This window comes from Rhinopithecus bieti, unplaced genomic scaffold, assembly GCF_001698545.2.
Source record: "Rhinopithecus bieti isolate Rb0 unplaced genomic scaffold, ASM169854v2 scaffold_39971, whole genome shotgun sequence".
Lineage (NCBI taxonomy): Eukaryota > Metazoa > Chordata > Mammalia > Primates > Cercopithecidae > Rhinopithecus > Rhinopithecus bieti.
In genome coordinates, this window is record NW_016816590.1 from 173,239 (window position 1) to 199,617 (window position 26,379).

A 26,379-nucleotide genomic window follows, 5' to 3' on the forward strand; every position below is an offset into this window, starting at 1 on the left:
TTATATATAATTATGTATGTATAATTTTGATATGTAATAGACATAATGCATATATTATATATTATATATTTTATGTAATATATAATCTATTCATTATATATCAAATTTATACATACATACGTAACTATGTTATGTTTAAACCTCCACTTCTTTTCCCGTAAACTTCAGTTTTATTTTAATGTGTTTTATAAAGACTTTATAAATGAAAAGAATCATTTTTAGCAATAATACGTCTAGGTGCACGTTGTTGTTATTCCATCCATTTTGTGTTTCCAATTTGAAATTCACTTCTCCCTTTAGCTCTGGTTAATGTCTTTGGTTGTTTCTTTGGCAATTGTCTCCTCTGAATTCATTTGGTATCTTTCATTTTGCACTTCTATTGGTTGGGTGTTGGACCTCCTGGTTTGATGCTCCTATTAGCTCTTATTTTTATTGCTCATAGTTTTTATCTCTTCACCTTTTCCTTTTATGCTCTGAGAGGTTTTCTAGATCTCTGCTCCCCAACTCTTTTATTAAAATATTTATTTGAGCAATCATAGTTTTAATTTCCAAAACTAATGTCTTATATACCCTAGTCATTTCTCTGATTGTTTCCTATTCTTGATCTATGAAATAAATAGCTCTTTAAAACCCAGTGTGCCTACTAATTAGATTTTTTTCTTAAAAACAAATAACTGAACTTGAATAATGCTCCTATTCAGTTTCTCTTGGGCTTTCTCTTTCAAACTGCTATTTTTCCTAAACTGTCGGTATGCCTTTGAGGGTTTATTGGTATTTAAGTATGGGAAATGGGAGGGCTAATGAGGAATTCTCTGGGTTTGGCCTGTTGAACTGGTATGCATCTTTTTAAGGTGAGCAGATGAGGAGCTAATCACCATGCTGATGGCCTCCCTAAAGTCAGAATGAGGACTGTATTACTTTCATGTGCTAACACCTACAGAAGCTGCCTTAGTTCACCTTAGGTATTGTCTTAGAATATTTTTGCTGCTATAACAGAATACCACAGAAGTTTATTTGGCTCATGAATCTGGAGGTAGAGAAGTTCAAGATAGAGGGGCCACATCTGATGAAGTCCTTCTCGTTGCATCTTAACGGGGCTGGAGGCATCTTATGGCAAGGAGGCACCCAGAGGAAAGAGAAACAGGAAATGAGGCTGAACTCATCCTTTTATTGGGAGCCCACTTCATGATAACTAACCACTCCCACAGTAACCATTTAACTCTATTCATGAGGGTGAAGACCTCCTAACCGAATCACCTCTTAATATTGATGCATTGGGGATGAAGCTTTCAACACATAAACTTTGAGGACCACATTCAAGCCACAGCAGGTACCCTGTGGTTATTCTCTTTTCTTTTCTTTTCTTTTCTTTTGTTTTGTTTTTTTTTTTTTTTTTTTTTTTTTTTTTTTTTTTTAGAAAAATGCTCTTGTGTTTTGACTGGGGATAAATGCCTGTTGGCCTGAGCTTTGTGCAAGAGTGGATATGTTTACTATTTCGTTGATAGTTCTCTCAGTCTCCCTGGGTTTTGGCCCTGCTCCTTGTTTCCATTCTTGAGTGCATTGACTCTGTGTCCAGGGGTTACATGGTTCTGCTGCTTTCAAATTCCTGCAGCTTTCTCAAGGCTGCTCTTTCTTCTGTTCTGCTGCAAGCCACTAATGCTTCTCCATTTACTTCTCGTCTTCTGAAAATTCATTAAAACTTCTTGTATGTTGGTGAGTACCCTCCCATTCTCTTGGCTGCTACAGGTTTATGTCTTTATTGATTTTTAATCATCTTAGGACTCAAGAGATACAGAGTCTAAGGTGGGGACTTTGTCTGTAATCTTGAAGCTGAGTTCCCTAATATGCTTAAGGAATCTCTTAAATTTCATACGTGTATGATTTAAGCTCAGGTTTGTTTGTTTGTTTGTTTTTAAATACATTTTATTGTGTATATTTGAGGTTTATGTGATGGTATTGAATACATTTAGATAGTAAAATGTTCACTTACAGTGAAGCAAATTAATATACTTATCATCTCACATAGTTACTCGTATGTGTGTACATCTGTGACAAGAGCAGCTAAAATCTACTTAACAAAAGTCCCAAATACAATACAATTTTATTAACCATAATCTTCATGCTGTATATTAGATCTCTTGAGTTGTTCATCCTATGAATCTGCTGCTTTGGATTCTTTAACATATATCTCCCCATTTTAAGTCAAGCTTTGAGAAGTAGAATGTGTATGGAAACAGAGGATTGTAGAAGACAGACCAAATAGAGGACATGTTTGAGTCATGGTATGGAGACCATGCTAGGTTTGAAAGACTAATGAGGACACCAGCCTAGCAGGAGCCCAAAGTTCCAGGAGAGTCACAGGAAATAGGGCTGGCAAAGGAATCTGGATCTAGAGCTTCTCGTTCTAGATGGGAAAATTTGGTCAATAGATTTTGAGCAAAGCAAAAAAGTAATGAAATCAAGATTTTAGAAAGATTAATTTGGCAGGACATGAAAAATGCTTTGAGAATAGGTAGACTGGAGGCAGAGAGCCAGCTAGGAAAAAATTGTGATCATCTGTTTGTGAAATGAGGGATGGTGGCAGCAGAAATAGAGAAGTAGGAAGTGATGTAGGCAAATCAGAAATGACTACGTATGGTACTCAGTGACTCATTGGATATGGAGGACAAAATGATGCTAAGTTTTCAGTACTAGATAACTACAAATAATTATTGACACTGATGTACTTAGAAAATTCACAGTCACCCATCTGACTTCCACCTCCTCTCTCTTCAAGATTAGTTTACCCATAGTAGAAATCTTGTTTTCCAGTCTACATTTTCATAGTTAGTGGTAGCAGAGATGCCTGGTGGTAGTGATGATGGTGGAGATAGCAGTGATGATGGAGGTAGTGATAATGGAGGTGGTGGTAGATATAGCGATAGTGATGGCAAAGGTGGTGTTAATAGTAACGATGATAATGTTCAAGATGGTGTTAGTGGTGGTAGTAATGGTGAGAGTGGGGATAATTATGAGGGATGTGAGGTGAAATAGTGGAGGTGATGGTACTAATGGAGGTAATTGAGACTGATAGTGGTGGTGGTGATAATGATGGTAATTATAAAGGGGGCTTGTGATGGTTATGAGGAAGGTGCTGATGGTGATGATAGTGGTGATGGAGATGATCTTGGTAGTAGCGATAATGGTGATGGTAGCAGAGATAGTTGGATGGCGGTAGTGATGATGATGATGGAGGTGGTGGTGGTAATGGTGTTGGTAGGGGTGTTGGTGGCAATGGTAGAGGTGTGGATGATTTCAGAAATGGAGGAAGTAGTATTAGTAGTGGTAATGGTGCTGGTGATAATAGTGACAGATGATTGTTGTGGGGATGGTGGTGAGCAGGGTAGTAGTGAGAGTGATTGTGGTGATTATAAGTGGTGATGTTGATAATGGTGGTAATGATGATGGAGGTGGTGGTGATGGTAGTAGTGGTTGCTGTAATAGTGATTGTGCTGTGAGTGTTGTAGAGATGGAGGGAGTCACACTAGTGACTCCATGGGTGGTGGTGATGGTAATAGTCGTTGTGATTGTGGTTGGGTGTGGTGCTGCTATTGGGCACATCTTAGCTATGCAACTGTAACTTTAAGTCTTGATCTTACTCTTTCTACATATAAGGACTTTAGGAGAAAAGGGAATAGGATCTTACTCTTTATACATACAAGGACTTTAGGAGAAATAGGAATGTGGCTCTCCACAGAACTATGAGACCCTGCTCTATTCTCTAGCCCCAGGTGATTAGATGAGGAGTGGAAAGCTGACTCAGGGGAGCCAATCTTTAATCTGAGTTAAGAAGATTTCCTTTATTTTTTTATTTTTATTTTTTTTAGAGACAAGGCCTCCCAAAATGCTGGGATTACAGTCATGAGCCACTGCACCCAGCCTCAGTCAATTTTTCTTTACTTTTTTTTTTTTTTTAAGATGGAGTTTCACTCTTGTTGCCCAGGCTGGAGTGCAATGGTGCAATCTCAGCTCACCACAACCTCCACCTCCTGGGTTCAAGAGATTCTCCTTTCTCAGTCTCCCAAGTAGCTGGGATTACAGGCATGCACCACCACGCCCAGCTACTTTTGTATTTTTAGTAGAGGCGGGGTTTCTCCATGTTGGTCAGGCTGGCCTCGAACTCCTGACCTCAGGTGATCCACCCACCTCAGCCTCCCAAAGTGCTAGGACTATAGGCGTGAGCCACCACGCCCAGCCAAATTAAGATTTTCAACCTCTAAGATTTAGCTAAAGCCTTGGAAATTATGTTGTAAGATGTGAACATTTAAACTTAAGAGACTTGTGGAGTCAGAGCTTCAGTCATCACCATGGCAATGGAATGCTGCATAGAGTTGGGGTTAAGAAATAGCACGCAAGCTATGAGTAACCAGAAAAGGCCAATGTGCCAAGAGAAACAGCAGAGGAAGCAGGTGGGTAGAGAGAAGCAGAATGAGTAAGAAGCAGCCTTCATCCCGCCTGACAATGTCCAGGCCCCTTGTGTTCCCAGAGACCCATCCATGTCTGCTCTGATCTTGTATGCCCATAAGCTTGCCAGTTGTATCTACTCCATAAACTTCCATTTTATTTGAATTACTTAGTATGTATGAGTTTCTGTTTCTCAAAGTGAAATACGAGGGACTAAGATATTCATGAAGTAAATTGCTCATTTTCCATGCTTTTTGCAGACTTCTTCAAAGGTCACTAGACCCTAGATACCACTATTAGATGCATTTGTGCTTGCGTCCTTCAGCCCTCTCCCAGACAGACCACATACCTAAGAATTTTATTTAAGACCAAGTCCATTTCTCACAAGATCCAAGCTTTACTTAACATAATCTAGTACTTAATAATTCCCCATTAGTATTTCCAAATCAGAGTTCCCTCCCCCATGGGACATCACATCCTGCTCCTCTAGTTGTGGGAATGTCTCTAGATTGTGTCTCCCACACCCTCTTGCTATGATCTTGTTTCTCTGGTTTGCATCCTCGTGACTTACACCTTGATCCTTCTCTGCCTGCCTCCTTCAGATGCTTAACTGGAACTCTCCATCTGACTTTGGTTTGGTTCATTCATAAGATCCTGACTCTGGTGTTGCTCTCCCACAGACAACGAAGGACAACTGATGGATGAGCTGGACTTGGGCCTGATGCCCTAGGTTTCTGCTGGGTTGGGAGAGAGGGGTGGAAAGCTAGAAAGAACCCTTTTCTACTACATACCATCCATGTACCAGATGTTCTATGACTTGGGAGATCAGCATTCTTGACTTCATTTTATAGTTGATAAACCTGAAGCTCAGAGAGCTAAAAGTGACTTGCCTAAGTTTATATAGTGAATGAGTGCCAGATCTGGGGTATGAACCCAGGTGGATTTGACTTCAAAACTCATCTTTCACTTTTAAACTGTGCTGACTTGCCAAGGGATTAAATAAAACCAACATTTGTTGAGCACTATGGCAGTAACTTTAAGTGGTCCCCCAATGTTCATGCTCTCCTTTTTTCTTAACAGCAAAGCCCTGGTTTGTTTTGGTATGGAAATGTGCCCCCCTAAAAGACTCTATACCCCAGGCTTCCTGAAGCAAAGTATGCCCATGCAAAAGCTGATATGATGAGATGGAAGGGTTAAAGCATGGTGGTGGTGGGAGGGAGGTTCCAGAAAAGCTGCTAAGAGCTTATAGTTCCTCTAGTTGATAAGTTCTCTCCTGTGCCCTTTCTTCTTGCTGCTAGAGAGCTCTAATAACCACTTTGGATATGAGGATATCCTGAAGAGAGCATCCATAGTCTAGAATAATGGAGACAGGGTCCCTGAGGTCTTCAGTGGTGCCATATCAGCTCTGGCCTTCCTGCTTCTGTACTGTTTTATGTGGAAGAGCTATAAATGCCTATTTTGTTTAAGCTACTTTTATAAGCAACAGGACTCAAGCACCTTCTCTATGTCAGACAGCATGCTAGCACTTTGATGTTTGGTTGCCTCTATTTCAGATGAGAATCCTAAGTTTCAGAAAGCTCAGGTAATTAACTTAATATCACACATCTAGTTAAGTGGCATGATTTGACATATTGCTCTAGTATAGTACAAATCTAAATTCCTGAACATGACATATAAAATACGTGTGGGCTTCCATTTTGTTTTAGGCTTTTGAAAATGCTGTTCCCTCTGCCTAGAATTCTCTGCCTCTACTTTTCATCTGGGAAACTCCCAGTCATCCTTCATGACCCAGTCAAAGTACTACCTCCTTTTTGCAGTCTTTGCTAAACAGCTGTCTCAGGACACATCTTTCTTTTGCGCTCTTGTTGCCCCATGTTGAACCTTATTAAGACGTTGTGTTGCATAAGACACGTACATTATGTTGCATAGTATGGTAATTGTTTAGATGCCTGTCTCCCCTCTAAAACGTCAGCTTCTTCTTTTGTTTTTTTGTTTTGTTTTGTTTTGTTTTGAGATGGAGTCTTGCTCTGTCACCCAGGCTGGAGTGCAGTGGCTTGATCTCAGCTCACTGCAAACTCCGCCTCCCAGGTTCAAGCAATTCTCCCGCCTCAGCGTCCCAAGTAGCTGGGATTACAGGCACCCACAACCATGCCCAGCTAATTTTTGTATTTTTAGTAGAGACGGGGTTTCACCATGTTGACCAGGCTGGCCTCGAACTCCTGACCTCAAGTGATCCGCCCCACCTTGGCCTCCCAAAGTGTTAGGATTACAGGCATTAGCCACCATGCCTGGCCAGCTTCTTCTTTTTAAAAATTTTAGATACAGGGGATACATGTGCTTTTTCGTTACATGGGTATTACATGCATAATGGTGGGGACTGGGTTTCATGTACCTATCACCCAAATATTGGACATTGTGCCCAGTAGGTAATAAAACATCAGCTTCCTTAGAGGCAAGATCTTTCCATTTCTATTCTCAGCGTTAGTTCACTGCTTGACACCAAAAAAGTAAATATTCATTGAATGACTAACTGCTTGAATGAATAAAAGCAGGCAATCATGTTCAATGGTATCTTTTATTAATAGCAAACTTCAGGGGCTTACCCTAGCATATTGAGGTTTATCTCCTCATGTCTCTAAAGCCACTTGGGAAGCAAAGAGGAGCACGTCCCTGGTGGGTTACTTTAAATGAAGATCTAAGATCTCAGGTCTCCATGGATGGAGACTTTTCAGCTCATTTTTAACTCTCCTTCCATAGCCCCTGCATCTAAAGATGATTGCAGCATATTTCCAATTCAAAATATCATTTTGTTGGAAGATGTGACTGAAAAGATTATAAAGGTGGATTTGATTCTTGCCTTATCCTTTCAAAAAATGGAATCAGCTCTAACACAGCATCCTTTTTCAAGATTTTGAAAAGTCTGAATCCATTTTAAACTAGATTGTGATTGACAAAACCACGGGAACATTAGTGAACAGTTAAATGCTAATTAGCCAAACCCCTGCTACTCTCCCAGCTGTCAAAGGCAGAGATAGAGACAAAAGCTTCAATTAAACCTGAGTTGGTCCCCAAGGAGGGAGAGGTCAAAGGGGAGTGTTCAGTCAACTGTGAGATTATGTGAACACAGTCCCAAGTAATAATCGTAAAAAATCCAAATGTCCCTTTACATATTTAAAAATACATTATACTGACATTAAAACTCTCTTTTTGTCATTTTACTCTCCCCAATCTTCCCATCATTTCAATGTTTCCCATTATTTTAGGATAAAGTCCAAAGCCTTTCCCCGACTTTCTGCCCCCAATGAAAATTTCCAGTTGTATTTGTCACTTACTCCTTGCCCTGGAGCACCTGCCCACGGGTCAAACATGCCCCCAGGTACATGGAGTTCAAGCTGAACTATACTCCAGCCTCCCCTTGGGCTGTCCAAATATGAGCTACCTATTCAGACTTAGCAACATGCTACTTCTTCTTAATCATCCGTTGAATTAAAATAGTAGTCAGCAACACAATTTCACTTGTATAATCTCTTCTGCACCTTTCTACAGCTTTAAGAGGTAGCTGTGGGGAAAGATAAGTGCACCGAGACCAAGAAAGAATTCAGTGTCATTGTCCAAAGCCACACAGACACAAAGTGAAGAGCCAGGACTGGAGCCCAGAACTCAGAATGCAGCCCTTGCCCCTCTTGTCGCATCACTGACCAGCCTTCCCAGGTGGTGGCTCAAAGCCTGTGCCAACTCCCAAGGAGGTTTTCCTGTCTGGGGAAATGTGAGAAAACATGATGAATTCTTCAAAAGCTTAATCTAGTCAATTTACTAGACTCCCTTTTATTCTAACATTATACTTTTAGAATTAAAATGTAATTTATTTTTACTAAAGTAGTGGAAGTAAGTTATGGTTGCTTTTTTTTTCTTTTTAACCCTTACTTGGCATGATTAAAATTTGTCAAGCTGATGGTTATGCCTTGATTTTATTTGAAGTGTCAGTCCTTTATAAAATCTCCAAACTTGGAAAACACAGTGCTTGTGTGTTTCACCAAGGCCTTCTTTGACTGTACAATTTCAAATTGATCTTTACCTCTTTGCTCCTTAAAAGTACTAAATTATTGTATAATTTATTTGACAATTAAATGTAACTCTGTATTATGTCAGAAAACCAGCTCTATTATTCTGATGACAAATTCCCCCATGACTCCTTGCAGGCTGAGTTGTCCATTCTCTCCTTGGGCCATCCTGTCAGTAGAATAATCCCCCAGTAAAGCACCTGTCACTGCCCAGCTCCTATGTGTTTACTGGCCCTCTCCCCTTCTAGACCATGAGTCCATTGGAGTATGAATTCTGTGCCCTAACACCAGAATACCTATCTACATCAAAATTGGGTAACCACCAAGAATATGATCTACATCTAAATGTAGGCTGCTGAACTGATGTTCAGTTGAATCAACAACATCCACAATAATAGCACCTAACATTTATTGAATCTGTCCTAACTACTTAAAATCACATTTTCTGCTCTACATGCATTATCTCATTGGAAGTCAACATCCATGAGCTGGATCATTGCAGTTTCAAATGAGATTCCATTTAGTTCAAGGAAAAAAATTTTGCAAACTGGATCATGCTTGGCCTTAAAAATAGGTAGAACAGGGAGAATGTAGACCCACCTGTATGCTGGAATTTAAAAAGCATTGACATGGTGCCCTTGCCTGTGAGATATGCACCCATCTCTCTCTTCCAAGCTCTACCATTGGAATTTAATCCTTTTCAGTAGTTCATTAGCTTTTTCCAGCTTTTAAAATGCAAATAATCCCGGGAAAGTATTTGCAAGGCATAAGATGGGATGGAGATATGAATGTGGTTATGAATTATGGTGGCATGGTGGTGGTGTTGAGGAGAAAAGATCAGGGAAGCTGCCTCCAGAAAACCCAAACTTGTCTACACAAAAAGACTTGAACTCAACCACTGGGCATTAATTCTCTATTTTATTTTACTGTTCCCACCCCCGTTTCTCCCAACTGATTTTCAAAATTTGAGCAAATATAATTCAGTATTTCTATTTAGCCTAAGTCCTCTATTCAAGTGAAGCTATGCTAATACCTATCCTCTAAAGATTACATTGCAGTAAGAAGATTTGTGTCCTTTGATAAATGGGTAAATTTGGGAAGATTCATAACTTTTATATAATTCTCACAGGTATTTAAAATTCCCAAAGTTTAAGAAACACCCATTTAGAGAAGATTACTATAAAGAATTAAAACAGAACTTCTTAAATTATGGACCACTGATGTTAGGATCAACTGGGGCTTGTTTTGAAATGCAGATTCTTGGGACCTCTAGCACACAACTCTTGAATTAGAAAATCTGGGGTGGATGTGTGGTATTATTTCTGAGGGCTCTGTTCTGTTCCATTGGTCTATATCTCTGTTTTGGTACCAGTACCATGCTGTTTTGGTTACTGTAGCCTTTAGTATAGTTTGAAGTCAGGTAGCATGATGCCTCCAGCTTTGTTCTTTTGGCATAGGATTGTCTTGGCAATGTGGACTCTTTTTGGTTCCATATGAACTTTAAAGTCATTTTTTCCAATTCTGTGAAGAAAGTCATTGGTAGCTTGATGGGGATGGCACTGCATCCATAAATTACCTTGGGCAGTATGGCCATTTTCACGATCTGGATTCTTCCTACCCATAAGCATGGAATGCTCTTCCATTTGTTTAACCATATGATCTTTGACAAACCTGACTAAAACAAGAAATGGGGAAAGGATTCCCTATTTAAACTGGCTAGCCATATGTAGAAAGCTGAAACTGGATCCCCTTCCTTTACACCTTATACAAATTAATTCAAGATGGATTAAAGTTAAATGTTAGACCCTAAAACCCATAAAAACCTAGAAGAATTTAAGGTAATACCATTTCAGCGACATAAGCATGGACAAGGATTTAATGCTAACACCAAAATGCAATGGCAACAAAAGCCAAATTCCAAATTGGGACTAATTAAACTAAAGAACTTCTGCCACAGCCAAAAGAAACATACCATTCAGAGTAACGACAACTCAGATTTAGGAGAAAATTTTTACAATACTACCATCTGAAAAGTGCTATATCCAGAATCTCCAAATAACTTAAATTTTACCCCAAGTAAAATCAAACAACCATGAAATTAGCAAAGGCTATGAAACAGACGCTCTCAAAGAAGACATTTTATGCAGCAACGACACATGGAACACTCATCATCCTGGCCTATCAGGAATGAACTAAAAACCAATGCGATACCAACTCACACAGTTAGAATGGTGATCATTAAAAAGTCAGGGAAACAGGTGTGGGGGAGAGGATGTGGAGAATAGGATTTCATTTTACATTGGTGGTGACTGTAAACTGTTCAACATTGTGGGAGACAGTTGCTGGCGATTCCTAAGGGATCTAGAACCTAGAAATACCGTTTGACCAGCCATCCCATTACTGGGTATATACAAAGGATTATAATTCATGCTGCTATAAAGACACACGCACATGTTGTTTATTGCGGACAATATTCACAATTAGCAAAGATGAACAACCCAAATTCCATCAATAGACAGATGGTTAAAGAAATGTGGATATACACCATGGAATATATGCAGCCATAAAAAAGGATGAGGTAAATGTCCTTTGTTTTGATTCATGGACTGAAGGCTGGAAACCATTCATTCTGAGCAAACTTTCACAGGACAGAAAACCAGCACGGCAGTTCTCACTCATAGGGAGAATTTAACAATGAGACAACTTGACACAGAGTGAGGAACATCACCACTGGGGGCCCTGTCGATGGGTGAGAGGGATGGCGGGAGGGATAGCATTGGAGATACACCTAATGAAATGACGAGTTAATGGGTGCAGCACACCAACATGGCCATGATACATGTGTAACAAACTGCAGTTGTTGCGTTACCTAGAACCTAAAGGATAATTTAAAAAAAAAAAAAAGAAAAGAAAAGAAATTGAGGTTGGGATCCCAGAATCTGCATTTGAAAATCTTCCCAGAAGATGTACTTTAAAATTTGATTTAAAATTAAAAATTTGAGAACCACTAGCTTTAAATAAATTAAGGTTCAGGTTTAGCGGTATTGCAGTATTCTATAGTTATCCATATTTCTGAATTTTAATAGTTGAATAAATTCCTTGGATTTTCTGAAAGACAGATATATCATCAGAAGTAATCATTTTCCTCCTCTTTTCAGTTTCTATGATTGTTATTTCTTCTTATTGCAATGGCTGTGTAATAAGTAGATCAGGGATTGGTAAACTATGAGCCACAGTCCAAATCCATCTGTCTACTCTTTTTGTATGACCCATGAATCATTTTCACATTTCAAAATGGTTTTTATGAAGAACTTTCTTTATATCTTTCATGTTGTCTCTTGGCCAGCAAAGCCTAAAATAATTGCTACATGGCTCCATACTAAAAAAGTTGGATGGTTCCTGTTGCAGACTAAGAAAGGTACCACCCAGAACCCCCATGCTGTGCAGTTGCAGAGAGTGCGGTCAGTAAAGTGTCTCCAGCTGGTGAGGACTCCTCCAGGTAGGCCAGCTCACTCAGAGGAAACCTTCCTAGGCAGCTTGTATGGCTCTCTAAGTAAGATGGGGTAGAAAGGCCAGGTGAGGAACACTTGTTCCAGAGCTACCACTAGCTTGGCCAAGGCTTTGCTGGGCTGAATCACAGTCTAACCTCTTTCTTTAAGAAGTCCTGCTTCCCACTCCTGCCCTTCACAGATTTTGATCCATAATGAACATCTTCTACCCCAAGCCCTGCCGTGACACCTGCTTTCAGAAAACCCAACCTTTGGCAGACTGTGCTTTTGAGTACAATATTAATAATCCTGATAACAACAAACCTATCTCCCTCCCTCCCTCCCGTTCTTTCTTTCTTTCTCTTTCTTTCTTTCTTTCTTTCTTTCTTTCTTTCTTTCTTTCTTTCTTTCTCTTTCTTTTTTCTTTTTTGAGACAGGGTCTCACTCTGTCATGCAGGCTCTATCATCTTATTTCTAACTTGGAGAGACATGACTCTTGTTCATTGCTATATAAAATGTTTGTTGTTGATTTTAAGTGGATATTCCTTGTCTCTTTAAATAAGTTTATTACTATTTGTAAGACTGATAATATTTATTAAGAATTTTATGAAGAATGGGTTTTACATTTTATCATATATTTTAAGCATGTTTTATTTTTTAATTAATGTAAATAGATCACACTTAGAGATATCCTAACATTGAAACATGCCTGCATTCTAAACTTAGAACACTATGTATAAATTTTATTAATTCATTTGTATAGTACCTGCTAGTGTTTTAATTTTTAACATTTAATAAAATTAATAGTACTGTAAAATTAACTTTTTTTGGAGGCAATCTATAAATTTTAACATATGTACAAATCTGTGTAAATTGTGGGAGAATTGCTTGAACCCAGGAGGTGGAGGTTGCAGTGAGTCAAGATTGTGCCGCTGCACTCCAGTCTGGGTGACAGAGTGAGACCCCATCTCAAAAAAGAAAAATAAATACATTGATCATATTTATATGGGTCTATTTTCTGTGTGAGTCCTCCAACTTTCTTCTTCTTTTTCAAAATTGTTTGGGTTTTTCTAGTTTATTTGCATTTCTGTATGAGTTTTAGAGTCAGCCCATCTATACCTACAAAAATCTCCCAGAGGTTTTGATTGCAATGGAGCTAAACTTACAGATCAATTTGGAGAGAATGGGCATCTTGACTGTGTTGAGTGTTCCAATTCATGAATATGGTGTCTCCATTTATATAGGTCTTCCTCGATATTTCAGAAGGATTTGGTAGTTTTCAATATACAGATCCTGCACATGTTTTGTTAGTTTTATACCTAAGTATTTCTCTTTTATTTGAGCTATTTAAATGACATTTAATTTTTTTTCAGTTCCGAATTGTTGATTGCTAATATATGGAAATACAACTGATTTGTGTATGTTAACCTTTTATCCTGTGATCTTACTAAACTTTATTAGTCTTAGGATTTTTTTTGTGTTTATCAAATGCCTTTTCCACAGCAGTTTATGTATGATCATATAATTTTCATTCTTTAGTAGGTTTGTATGGTAGAGTACATTGATTGATTTTTGAATGTTAAACTAGCTTTGTATTTCTAAAATAAAACTAAAACTCACTTGTTTCATTGGAGGAACATACAAGAAAAAAATCCTACTGGTAATGTATCAGTCCCTTAATAAGTTGCTGGAATTGATTCGAGACTGCTTTGTTGAAGGCTTTTTTTGCCTATATTCATTAGGGATACTTGTCCTTAGTTTTCTTTTTTATTTTTTTATATTATCTTTGTCTGGTTTGGTATCAGGTTACTGCTGGCTGCATGAAGTGACTTGGGAAGGTTTTTATTCTCCTATTTTGTGGAAAAAAATGTGTAGAATTGCTACTATTACTTCTTTACATGTTAGAATTTACCAGTGAAATTATGTAAGCCTGGAGCTTTCATTTGAGGAAGGGTTTAAACTACCCAATTTCATTGCTACATATAGTACTAGTCATATTATCTATCTCTTTGTGGGTGAGTTTTGGCAGTTTGTGGCTTTCAAGGAATTAGGCCATTTTATCTAAGTTGCTGAATTTTTATTCATAGGGTTGTTGCAGTATTCCCATATTATTTCTTTAACGTCTATGATGTTTGTATTGTTACTCCCTCTTTCATTTCTGATGGTGGTAATTAACATCATTTCTATTTTTTTCTTTGTCAGTTTGTCTATAGATTTTCCAATATAATCAATATTTCAAAGAACCAACTTTTGGCTTTATTAATATTCTCTATTGTTTTCTTCTTTTCAATTTCATTGATTTCAGCTCTTGTCTTTATTGTTTTATTTCCTCTGCTTGGGCATCTCTATATTAATTGTTATGCTATCACATTTAAATGCTTAATCACCTAATTTTCTTTCAACTCTTAAATGGTTGTAGTATGTCTTCAACCAATTATTCTTTAAAAATATATGTCATATAATATTTTGAACACTTGACTCTGAAAATTTATCTTTGTTGGTCATACATGAAAGCCAACTTAGCTAGGTATAAAATTCTTAGGTTATAACACATTTTTTTCTAATTCAAAAACTTCTATTGACTTTTCATGTTTAACGGTTATGATTCTGGTTTGTTTTGAGTAATTTTAATAACCAAAGTTTATTTACAAAATTCAGACTAATTCTTTTGTTCCCATGCCAACAAAATACATTTGTTCACAGACAGTTGATGTGATGCATCATTCTAAGACTTGTTATGAGAGATAGAACCACATTTAATTTTGGCCACATCTTATTCTCATGACAGTTTGAATACATGCCTCTGTTTTCTGAAAAAAACAACTTTGAACCGCGGTGTCAAAGACAACACCTTTTTAAAAATGTAGATGTAGCTTCACTGACATCTAGCATATAGAGATGCAAATTCAACATACAGAGATGTCTGAGGCTACCCTGGTTCTTGTTCCATCATAGGAAACTGATTTTCCCTCCTGCAAACGAGAATATTTTCTTTATTTTTGCAATTCAAGTGTTTTGCCAAGAGGTTTACAAGTGTGGGCCAATTTTCAATAATTTTTATCTGGAATGTAGTGAGTTCATCAAATCTCCAGGTCTTTCTTCTGCTCAGAAAAGTTGTATTAGATGATATATTTGATTATTGCTTTGTGTAGCATTTCTGGTTATGTACAATTCAGGTGTCTCCTTTGTAAATCATAATGATTTGCCAATTCCTATTCTGCATGTCTACTGACTTTCAATTTTCATTGTATGTTTTTTCTCTGTAGTCAGTTCTTATTTTGTTAACTTTTAATCTCACCTTATTCTCTTATTTTCAGAATAATTTTCAATTTTCATTGTATGTTTTTTCTCTGTAGTCAGTTCTTATTTTGTTACCTTTTAATCTCATCTTCTCTTATTTCCAGAATAATTTGCCCCTATTCATTGAGGTTATTTCTATTTACACTCTTCTTAATATACCAGTTAGTTTTCTGAAATTGTTTTCTAAATCTTGCAGTAAATATTTCCTAACCTTATACTTTTCTTCTGAGTCTTTGTTACATTGTTATTTTTCCTTTTTTCTAATTACCTAAAATTAACTTAATTTCATTTTCTTCTCTTTACTCAGTCATTGTTTAGATCAAGGTCTTGCAGGCAATAGACGTTCAGTGGACATTTGTTTAATGAATGAGAGGGGTAAGAAAGGTGAAATCTTTCCAGATATTGGGTATATGAATTACCTTTGGCCCTTCTTTGACTCCACTTATGTAATGGTCGAACTCACTTTTCAGATCTGTAGCTGCAGGCTAACTGATTTGCACAGTTTCCAATCTAATACCCAGGCTTTCAACTAATGTGTCTTTCTATTAAGATGGCATCTATTCCTACATCTGATGTCCACCTGTCTGATAGTGATGGAATCCATGAACAAGCATAATTCCCATGGCTATCAACTTTCTTCCTATGTCTGCACATAGCTAAAGTAAGTTTCTCTTGGTAGTTACTAATCCCATGTACAATGCTAAAATGAAAGTTTTCTACCTGGCATTTGCTCTTTGACTTAAGAAGATGTCATTAGATCAGAGAAGTTTATAGGCAGATGGGAACAGTAGTTCAGTTGTGTTTGGTCATTGAAGGAAAGACTTATGCCCAGTGTTCTGGGTGGTGAAACTGGAATCTCTGAGTCAGTGGTGGTACAAAATAAAGTAAATACAGTATCATCCTATGTTTTATCTCTTTTTTTGTATGCCCATTTATTGTGAAGTTAGAAGATACAAAATGCAGTGCTATGAGCCAACATCATTTTGTGCCAGAAGTCCACTTCTAGTATATCTTTAAAGTATTAGGTTTTGTTGTAAAATCCAGCCAAAATCTAAGGCATTTATTTTGAATGAAGACACACTGCTATTTGCCTTATCATATACACCTCCTCCTACACACTCTTATATGTAAATATGCCAAAATCAAATACTCACATTGTACACTCACTCCAGACACTTGATAAAGGACTTTTGAGGTAATTTATAAATATTTATTAAAGTAAAATAATAGCAATTGTTGTCAAAAATAGCATCCACTTGAGTATATGCAAAACTGAAGGTCTTCAAAATCATTTTATGTTGGCCCATTTTTTTCATTCTATTATAATGCTGACATGATATTCTTTTCCAAATCACTTCAGAGTTATCAACTCTTCTCTCTCACAAATTCCCAGTCCAATTAGCAAATCCTTATGTATCCCATCACACTATTTTTTATAGCGTCTTGCAAAGTTCCACATCCAACATTATCTATTTCTAGTCTGTGGTTCTTCCCATAGGAATTCTTTTGCAATTCTTAAATGTCAAATCATTTATTTTCAAAAGAAAACTGATAAACAAATTGCAGAAAATGTGTGTTTTCTCCCAAGAAAGATTACTACAAAATGTAGGAAAAACTCATAGACCTCTGATTTATCATCTACAATAATCCTGCTTTCCACATCGGCCTCAACTAATCCCACACTTCTTTCCTTCTTAATTGCAAATGCATAGCTGGGGAATGGCATTAACTATGGAACCAAAGGCAGGAAAATGCTCAATTTAAAAAGCTAGGAAGACACGGGCTGTATATAGTTAGGCATTTTCATTTAAAACATTTTAGCAGCCATCCTACTGATTGATTTTCTTCACTCTCTATTGGCATGTGTTTTTTAAAAGGCAGTTAACATGGTCCAAACCACTGTTTTATTGTTTTAGATCCCTGTTTTCTTTGTTTGAACAATGGGCTGTAATCATGTTTTCTCAGGTCTCTTAGAAGCTACACTAATAAGAAGTAGCAGACAGTTCTGTCCCATGCATTCTAAAAGCAGCTTTCTCATGTGGCAAGACAAGAAAGGAAAGAAAAAAAAATCATCGAACGAAAAATGAGGCCCTATATCTGAGAGCCTGTGAGGTCATGTCTGCACAGCATTTTGGAGTCCTGCTAACGTTTTTCTAATGGAGGCAGGGGTGGGTTGGTGATGACATAAAGGGCCACTGAGAGGAAACTGTCAACTTTTGCTGAGGTGACAAGACCTGTTGAGAAAAACAAACAAACAAACAAAAAATGATACAATCAGCTCTCTACTCCCCACCTCCTCCACTTGCAGAAATATCTGAATCACCTCCATAGCCTTCCTCTGCCTCCTTTGGAAATAGGTGTTGATGTACAAATCAATACTCTTTAGTTCTTACTACCCTCACTGGAAAAAGTACAACGTTGGCCAAATGTGTTTCTGAAAAGTTTATTTCCAAGTTAAACCCAAGGCACAGTTGTGCCCACAGGACCATCTGTTGGCTCATCAAATAAGCACCAGAAAATACATCTGGCTGTGCGTTTGGGAAACAAAGGTTAATTTCAAAATTGGCAGAAGAATTTGTGGGGGGATATCTCTCATTGTCTTGTGCAGTGACTTATCAGATCACCTTAGTGAAGAAAGGTCCCAAAGAGCGTGGTCCAAAGGCCGAGTAAAGCAGAGAGTCATGAACTGCTCTGCCTCACAAGCTGAAGCTTGGGTTCCCAGGGCAATCCCTAGAAGGAAGAGAGCTGGTCCTGGAATAGAAAAGAGAGGACTAGGATGGCAGAGTGGAGGGAGACAGCCCAGAAGAGTGGCTGGAGGTTGAAAGCAGAAGAGAAAGCAGTCTCCCAGAAGTTCCCCATGGTGGGTACGATGGAGATACTTTTAATATCTGAATTGTTTGATATCTAGTCTTAAGTTTTTTTGCATTGTATTGTCAATTCTCTTTATTTGCCACGGTTATACCCTGTGAAGTTCCTGCACACACAGAATCTTAGGGTGGGGAAGGCCTTTTAAAGCATGATGTCACAGGCAGAAATCATAAAGGAAAGATCGATGAATTCAATGCACGAATGTAAAAATTTCAAACTCTATAGCAAAGAAACAACAACCTACAAACAAAATGACAAACTGGAAAAAAAGCATTTACGGTATTTTTGAAGAAGAGTTAATATTCTTAATGTACATAATTCTTTACAAATAAATAAGAACATAGAAAGATAATTAAAAGATACAAGCAAATGCTATGGACTGAATATTTGTGTCCCCAAAATTCGTATGTTGACATCCTAATCCCCAATGTAATGGCATTTGGAGATGAGGCCTTTTGGAGGTAATTAGGTCCTGAGGGTGGAGCCCTCATCTGGGATTAGTGCTCTTGTAAGAAGGGACATGAAAGAGCTTGCCCTTCTCTCTCTGCCCTCTACCACGTGAAGACACAGCAAGGAAATAGCCACTCGCAGACAGGAAATGGTCCTTACGAGACTTCAGGTCTGCTGGCACCTTGATCTTGGACTTCCCAGTCCCCAGAACTGTGAGAAATAAATGTCTGTTGTTCAAACCACCTAGTCTATGGTATATTTGTTATAGCAGCTTGAACTGAATAAGACAGCAAACAAATCTACCCCTCTCCAAAGTATAACTAAAGACCAGGAAAAAAAAGAAATAAAATAAATTCAAGATCATAGTAACCAAATAAGTGAAAATTAAAATGATACACATTTTGTAACCCATCAAATGGGCAAAGATGAAGGGAAAAATAACATCTGCCGTCTGTCAGTCTGTTATGTCAGAGAAAGAAGTCTACATCTACTGCACATGGGAAGCAACGTGACACATGTGTTTAATGGGCAAATCAGCAAGGGTAAAATACCAAAAGCCAGCACCAAATATCAAAAGTCTTGAAAATGTGCACACCCGTTACTATAGCAAATCTCCCCCTATTATTTTTTTCATTTTTTTCAAAGAAAATTATTATAAATGTTCATCTTTAACTATAAGAATTTTTAACACAGTGTTGTTTAAAATAAGTGCCCAACCATATGGATGGGTAATTAAAACATGGTAAATGCAGACATGGAGTATCATGTAGCCATTAAAAGACCATTTTAAAAAGGGAAAGGTGTCCACAATATACAATTTAATTAAGTGAAAAATTAGTTTATAAAACAATGTCTTCAGTTATTCATGTAATCAATTACTTTAATAAATATTTGTTAAGTTTCAGTATGTACCGTGCACCAGGCAGTGATCACATAAGTAGTACTATAACAGTCCCTGACCTATTTTTTTTAACTATATGCACACAGAAATATATATTATGACACATACACACAGAAAAAATACTGGAAGGCTATCCACTAAAGTATTAATAGTAGATATCTCTGGATACATGTGATTTTCATTTCTTACACTTTAATTATGGTTTCTAAATTTTGTACAGTAAACTTATTTCCTTCTGTAGGAATACAAATCTTATTTTAAAAAATCATTTGCCTGTTTTACTCTGCTTTTCTTTTACATTGTTTAACCATTTCCCCCTCTCTCCCAGTGTGATATCTTGATGTAGAACCAGAAAAGGAAATCAGCTTCACCTGAAATAGTAAAGTGGCCCAAGGCAGACAATGAGGCTGAGGAACTTTCCAGGCAAAGAAATGCATGCTGGGTAGAGTAACCTCCTATTTATTAGAAAGGAAGGAGAATGGTGCCTATTTGGGTTATCAGAGATTTAACTCACAGTCCAAGCTGCTTCTGAGCATCCCCTCTGTCTACTCGCACTGCCACTTTCCACCTGGTTCCCTGAGGCTGGTTTTCCCACCTCCAGTCTGTCCTATGTCTCATGCTCTCCACGCTACCTAATACAATCCAAGATCTTCAGCCTGGCATTCAGAGCCCATCCGCCTGGTCCCTGCCTACCACCCTTCATTATCTTCCCTACATCTTTCAGCGCAGCCCAACCCAACCACGGCCTGCCTCACTGGCCTTCCCTGTGCTGTGGTTTTGCTCATGCCTGGTCAAAGCCATCCCTTCATTCACATCTGCTCAGACCATACTTTTTCCACAAGACTTTTTCAGCAGTCTTCCTGCCAGGTTTCCCCATTAACATATGTTTGAACCTGTATTATGGCACATGTCTCTGCCTGACATCACAGTTCTTTGTATGAGAGCTATATCTTTTTTTTGTGTCCTCACAGTGCACAGGAACTCAGTGCACATTTTCCCCACTGAATTCACCATGCTAAATTGGAATTAGCAGTTTTCTTTGCATTTACTTATTTATTTTTATTATTATTATTTTACTTTAAGTTCTAGGGCACATGTGCACAACGTGCAGGTTTGTTACATATGTATACAAGTGCCATGTTGGTGTGCTAAACCCATTAACTTGTCATTTACATTAGGTATATCTCCTAATGTTATTCCCCTCCCCACACCCCACGACAGGCCCCGGTGTGTGATGTTCCCCACTCTGTGTCCAAGTGATCTCATTGTTCAGTTCCCACTTATGAGTGAGAACATGCAGTGTTTGGTTTTCTGTCCTTGTGATAGTTTGCTCAGAATGATGGTTTCCAGCTTCATCAATGTCCCTACAAAGGACATGAACTCATTTTATGGCTGCATAGTATGGAATTAGCAATTTTCAAAGAATGAGAGTGTATATGTGCACTGGCCACAAAATGGTCTAAATAATTGTATTTTTTTAACAGAAGAATATTTTATTTATATAGCATTCTACCACTTATTTATAGATCTCTTACATAATGAGAGCCAGACTGGGCAAATATTTTTATTTGCAGTTTCCTGGTAAACTGATTTATCTAATGCTACATGGATATTCAGAGGGCAGAACTGAAGTATGAAATCTGATTTCTTCCTTCCCAGTGCTGTGCCTTTTGTTGAAGTAACTGGTTTGATTTAGAAGGAGCCTCAAGATCTTGTAGTATGCGGGGCATCATTTTAATATCCATTGTCATTGTAGAAATTCTGATGATAGGAGCTTTTGATTATTTTCTGTCTGAGTAGATTGGAGTTTATTTTGGGATTAATTCATCTGGCAAACCAGCATTGTCAGTGCCTGGATGGTCCAGCTGGCCATCAGACATTTGTGCCCTGGCCTGTGGCATGACCTCCAGGTATTCTTCCCTTTCCAGGTGGGGGCAGGGCGGCCCTGCATCACGTCTGACACTGCAGGCTTGCCTGGCCTCCTTCTCGGAGGTCGCTGGACCCTGTAGATTTTCCTACAAATGTCTCTGGCATTCGAGAGGAGAGTAAGCCCCACAGAGCCTGCTTGTTCACAGAGGGCCTTATCAGTTGTTGATGAGACCCTGTCTAGGCTCACAGACAGGCAGTTTCCTCCAGCCCCGGAGCCCGAGCCCGCTGTGGAGCCAGAAGAAGGTGATAAGCCTCCTAGAAGATTTTTTAGGAGCCTTGCCTATCTTTCACACCAAGTCGCCAGGGCACATTTTCCATGGTCGCCATTTACAGATAGGGTGGCTGCTCTCGGATAAGGCTGGGGGCTGGGAAAGGGGAGGGAGGGAGTCATTAAAGGGGCAAATGGTTTTCCAATTAGCTACCCTTAGGAATCCTCCAGAATTCTAAAGGCTTTGTCACTGACAACTTTTTTTTTTTTTTTTTAATTGTAAAAATTCCTCCCTAGCCGGCCAAGTAAACCCTTCCTTGTTGGCTCTAAAGCAATCAGACAGGACAGGCCCAGAGCCTCAGAGAACTGAGTCTTATTGGGCTTTGACTATTGGGAATATTCTGTCTGCAGCTGCCAGGCAGGAAGGCTGTGGTGATAGGGGCAAAGGGGCTGCCACAGAAAATTCCAGTGTAAAGCCCAGTCACTCAGACCCGTCAGGCTATGGTTTATAGAATCTACCATAGACTGACCCTTTGATGGAGCCTTCCTGCCAGCTATGTGGGGCAAGAGCAGAGAGTAACACAGAGAGATGGGTCAGGTGCTTGACTGGAAAACACGAGACAGCGTCCTATTTCTAGGACTCTCTTTTTTTTTGGACACCTTTTTTTTTGTTTTTTTGAAATAAGGTCTTGCTCTGTCTCCCAGGCTGGAGTGCAGTGGTGCAAATTATAGCTCACTGCAGCCTCAAACTCCTGGGCTTATGCCATCCTCCCACCTCAGCCTCCCAAGTAGCTGGGACTACAGGCGTGCACCACCATGCCTGGCACATTTTTGTATATTTTGTAGAGACAGCGTTTTGCTATTTGCCCAGCCTGGTCTCAAACTCCTGGACTCAAGCAATCCGCCCACCTTGGCCTCCCAAAATGTTGGGATTACAGGTGTGAGCCAATGCACCTGGCCCATGTTGCTTTCAGTTTTTTAACTATTAGTTTCGTTTTGGTCATTACCCCTAAGAGCAGATACAGAATGTAGCCTGCTAGGGGAAATTTGAGAGTAAAGCATGAGATTTGGCGAGAATACAATGGTGTGTGTGTTGGTGGTGGGTGACAGAGGCTGGCAGCAGTGTCAGATTGGCTACTCTAGTGTGGAGTTCTTTTGTAATATGCCATCCAAAAGGCCACTCCCTTTGTGGATTGAAGTTTTCCAAGAGTTAACACTCAGACTATTATCAATGCTGTTAAACACGCTGGGCATGTTTTTTCCAATGTTGACTCACATGATAATCTTGCTAAGGTGGTTCAGATTCCACAGTGTGGAGCAGGTAGTCTGGGTCTAGCTTATGTACTTTGGCAAGATGATGCTTGTACTGCCTGTAGGAAGGTGACAGGAATAGGGCTATAAGTGGTAGCCATAAATGTCATTATTATCATTATTATTTCTAGCAAGTAGCAATGATGTGACAATGGACTGGGGCCGTTATTATGAAAGGAATACATAAGCAAAGCAAAAATTACAAATACAAACGATAGGACCTTATTTAAGCCTCTCTACCGTCACAGAGAGAAAAACACTGGTAGCCAGTGAGCCCACGGTATAAATACAATTGCAGGACAGCAGTTCCATTCCTCCATTGCTGAAGCTTGGACACTCTTCTTTCTGGTTTTTATTTTTCTTGAGAAACCTGAACCCTGGGGAGACAGACATAGGTAGAAATGCCTTTCCATTCCCCTTGGAAGAAAGAATCAGCAGTCCTCAGATTAGGTTCCCAAGATTAATATTTACCTTCCTGTCCTGCTTCCTTTATTTTGGAACTTGATAACTCAAGGCGACCACCAGCAAGACCACCAACTATTCACCCTCTATGTAAAATTCCATGCTGGAACGTGAGTTTTCTGGTTTATTTTGAAGGCGGAAAATAGGTGCTAACAGCCTCAGCTCCTGGCGTCAGTGCTGTTAGCCACTGGATACTACTGGGTCCCAGGCAGCTCACTTTAAAAGAGACAATTGGGGCCCAGCTGAAATGGTCATAATGTTGTTTGGAGGCCCCATGTGCCCTTTGATCTTTGCAGACAGACTGCCACTAAAAGTGCCTCAGTAATCATTTCATAACATCAATGATTTTTCTTTTCAGTGCAGAGCTGGCGGAGTCATTAGGTACTTTGGTGTTTGTAGAAAGTGCCAAGCCCTTGGCAAATCTGGGTTCATTTACCAGGGTGGGTGGTAAGCATATGTATATCTATTTTATAGGTGAGGAAATAGAAGAAGGGAGGTTACATGGAGCTGTAGGAATCTAAATCCTAGAAGGTTCTGGATCCTGCAAACTACACTGCCTAAGTTTGTCTGGTTGTGCATTTAGCACAGCATGATCGACGGGGTGGGGAGGCTGTATTTCCCAGCTTTGTGCTCCACTGTGGGTAGTTAGGCTCATGGGCATGCTAAGGCACTGGTTTAGCATTCCCACGGCCCATCAGTCTGAGACTCAATACCCTCCTGACCACTCACACTGGCCACTCGGAAGTCACGCCTCCCTTGCTTATGGTACATTATCCCACAGGTCTCTCTCTCACCAAGATGGAATGCAGCCAATCGCCCCCTGGGGAATCCCCATTACTTGAGTTACTATTTGTCCTAGCATTTATGAGCCTTCCTTTTCACATTTTTTTAAATAATAAAATTGAGCAATAGAAAGTATCTATTGGAAAAATAAATACAATGTATAATTTTCTTTTCCTTATTTCAGTAACCCAATATTTTCAAAACATATTGATAGTTTTAACAAAAGCAAGAAAAATAATGAAGTAAATAAGACTTTATTAAGAAAATAATTTTAGAGCCACTTTCAAGGTATCCAATAGTAGGGGCAGTATACTTTCCACTTCATACTCAAATCAGTGTTTGCAAAATTATGTGCCTGGGACGACCAGGCATCAGAGGTCCCTTCGCGGAGGACCCAACTTCAGGGAATCAGTAACTCAAGAAAACCCCTGCCCTACCCTGCCCCGTCATCTCTACAGAACTGTACCAAGACTTTGAGGCACACTTCAAAATTCTCAAAACTCCATCCAAATAATCCAGTCTCATTTGAATGGCAAATGCAGTTTATTGCCTTTTAACTCTGAGAATCATTTAACTCTTTGGACAAATGGCATAACTCAGCCAACCAAACTACTGAGTTTCCCAGAGTGCCCAGATTTCCTTTCATTCTAGAAAAGCCAGGGGTTTTCTGCAAGAGTTAAAAAGGAAGGTGATTTCTTTTTTCCTTTTCCAAATTTGGCAAGTTGTTCTCAGTGGATGTCAAAGATGGGCTTATTTTTGTTCAATGCTCAGTTTTAGGCCTTTTAGACTTTTCCTTCCTCCTGCTAAAGGGACTTCAGAATTTAAAGTGAATATTTATTTTACAGAATCCTTGCCCTAAGCAATCTAAGTGTCCATCAATGGATGAACGGATAAACAAAATATGGCCCATACATATAACTGAGTATTATTCAGCCTTAAAAATAGAGAGTAATTCTGACACATGCTAGAACGTAAACCTCGAGGACATCATGCTAAGTAAAACAAGCCAGACACAAAAGAGACAAATACTACATGATTGCACTTACATGAGTTACTTAGTCAAACCCGTAGAGATGGAACATTGAACGGTGGTTGCCAGGGGCTGGGGGGAGAAGGGAATGGGAAGTTATGTTTAGTAGGTATGGCGTGTCCATTAGGGAAGGTGACAAAGTTCTGGCAATGGATGCTGGTGGTGGTTGCACAACAGAATGTAGGTATATACTTCATGCCACTGCACACTTAAAAATGGTTAAGATGGGACCGGGCACAGTGGCTCATGCCTGTAATCCCAGCACTTTGGGAAGCAGAGGCAAGCGGATCACCTGAGGTCAGGAGTTTGAGGCCAGCCTGGCCAACATGGCGAAACCCCAGCTCTACTAAAAATACAAAAAAATCAGCTGGGCGTGGTGGCAGGAGCCTATATCCCAGCTACTTGGGAGGCTGAGGCAGGAGAATCACTTGTACCTGGGAGATGATTGTTGCAGTGAGCCGAGATTGCACCATTGCACTCCAGCCTGGGCAAGAAGAATGAAACTCCATCTCAAAACAGAAAGAAAGAAAGAAAGAAAAAATAGTTAAGATGGTGAATTTTATTTTATGTATATGTTACCACAATTAAAAATATGTATACCTATGCTATATGGGTTTTATCATCCTTTGACTGGTTCATGCAATTCTGAAGGGAGATGCAGTCCTTTCCCCACCACTGGGACAACTCCGTAGCTTTCAGGTCTTGCTAGCACCAAGGCGGCGTGCTGTCAGGCAGATGCCAGAGTTCAGCCACCTGCAGTCGGGATCGCTGATGTCCAGGACATTTCACAGAGGCTTTTTCCTAGGTCTGTGTTCTTGGCAAAGTGATAATGCTCCTAATTAGCACAGAGACCTGCGTCCAGACAGCCTGACAGGCCGGGCCCTTAGATGTGGGGATGGGGAGGAAGCCAGAGGAGGCTCTTCTGCAGGATATGCTCCCAGGCTGAAGCTGACCCCAGCTAGGAGTGGCTGAGCACCCAGCAGTGGGGAGGCAAGGGCTGGAAGGAAGAGGGGGACCCTAGATAGAGAGGGCAAGAGGAGAATGTTTTGCTGACAGAAAAGAGATATGTTTTAGACCAACTTCTAATGCTTGTGTGGTTTTAATCTCGTGGCCAGAGAACAGTGCTTTTCAGGATAAGCTGAATT

General features: G+C 39.3%; 1 long non-coding RNA gene across 1 annotated transcript in view; it reads left to right on the top strand.

Moving 5' to 3' along the window:
- The first annotated feature begins 1,627 nt into the window (after window positions 1-1,627).
- The window catches only part of LOC108517194 (uncharacterized), a 66,934-nt gene continuing 42,182 nt past the window's right edge, over window positions 1,628-26,379 (top strand). The window contains exon 1 of the long non-coding RNA XR_001882032.1: window positions 1,628-1,713. This is a non-coding gene — a long non-coding RNA (uncharacterized LOC108517194). The remainder of the gene's footprint in view (window positions 1,714-26,379) is intronic.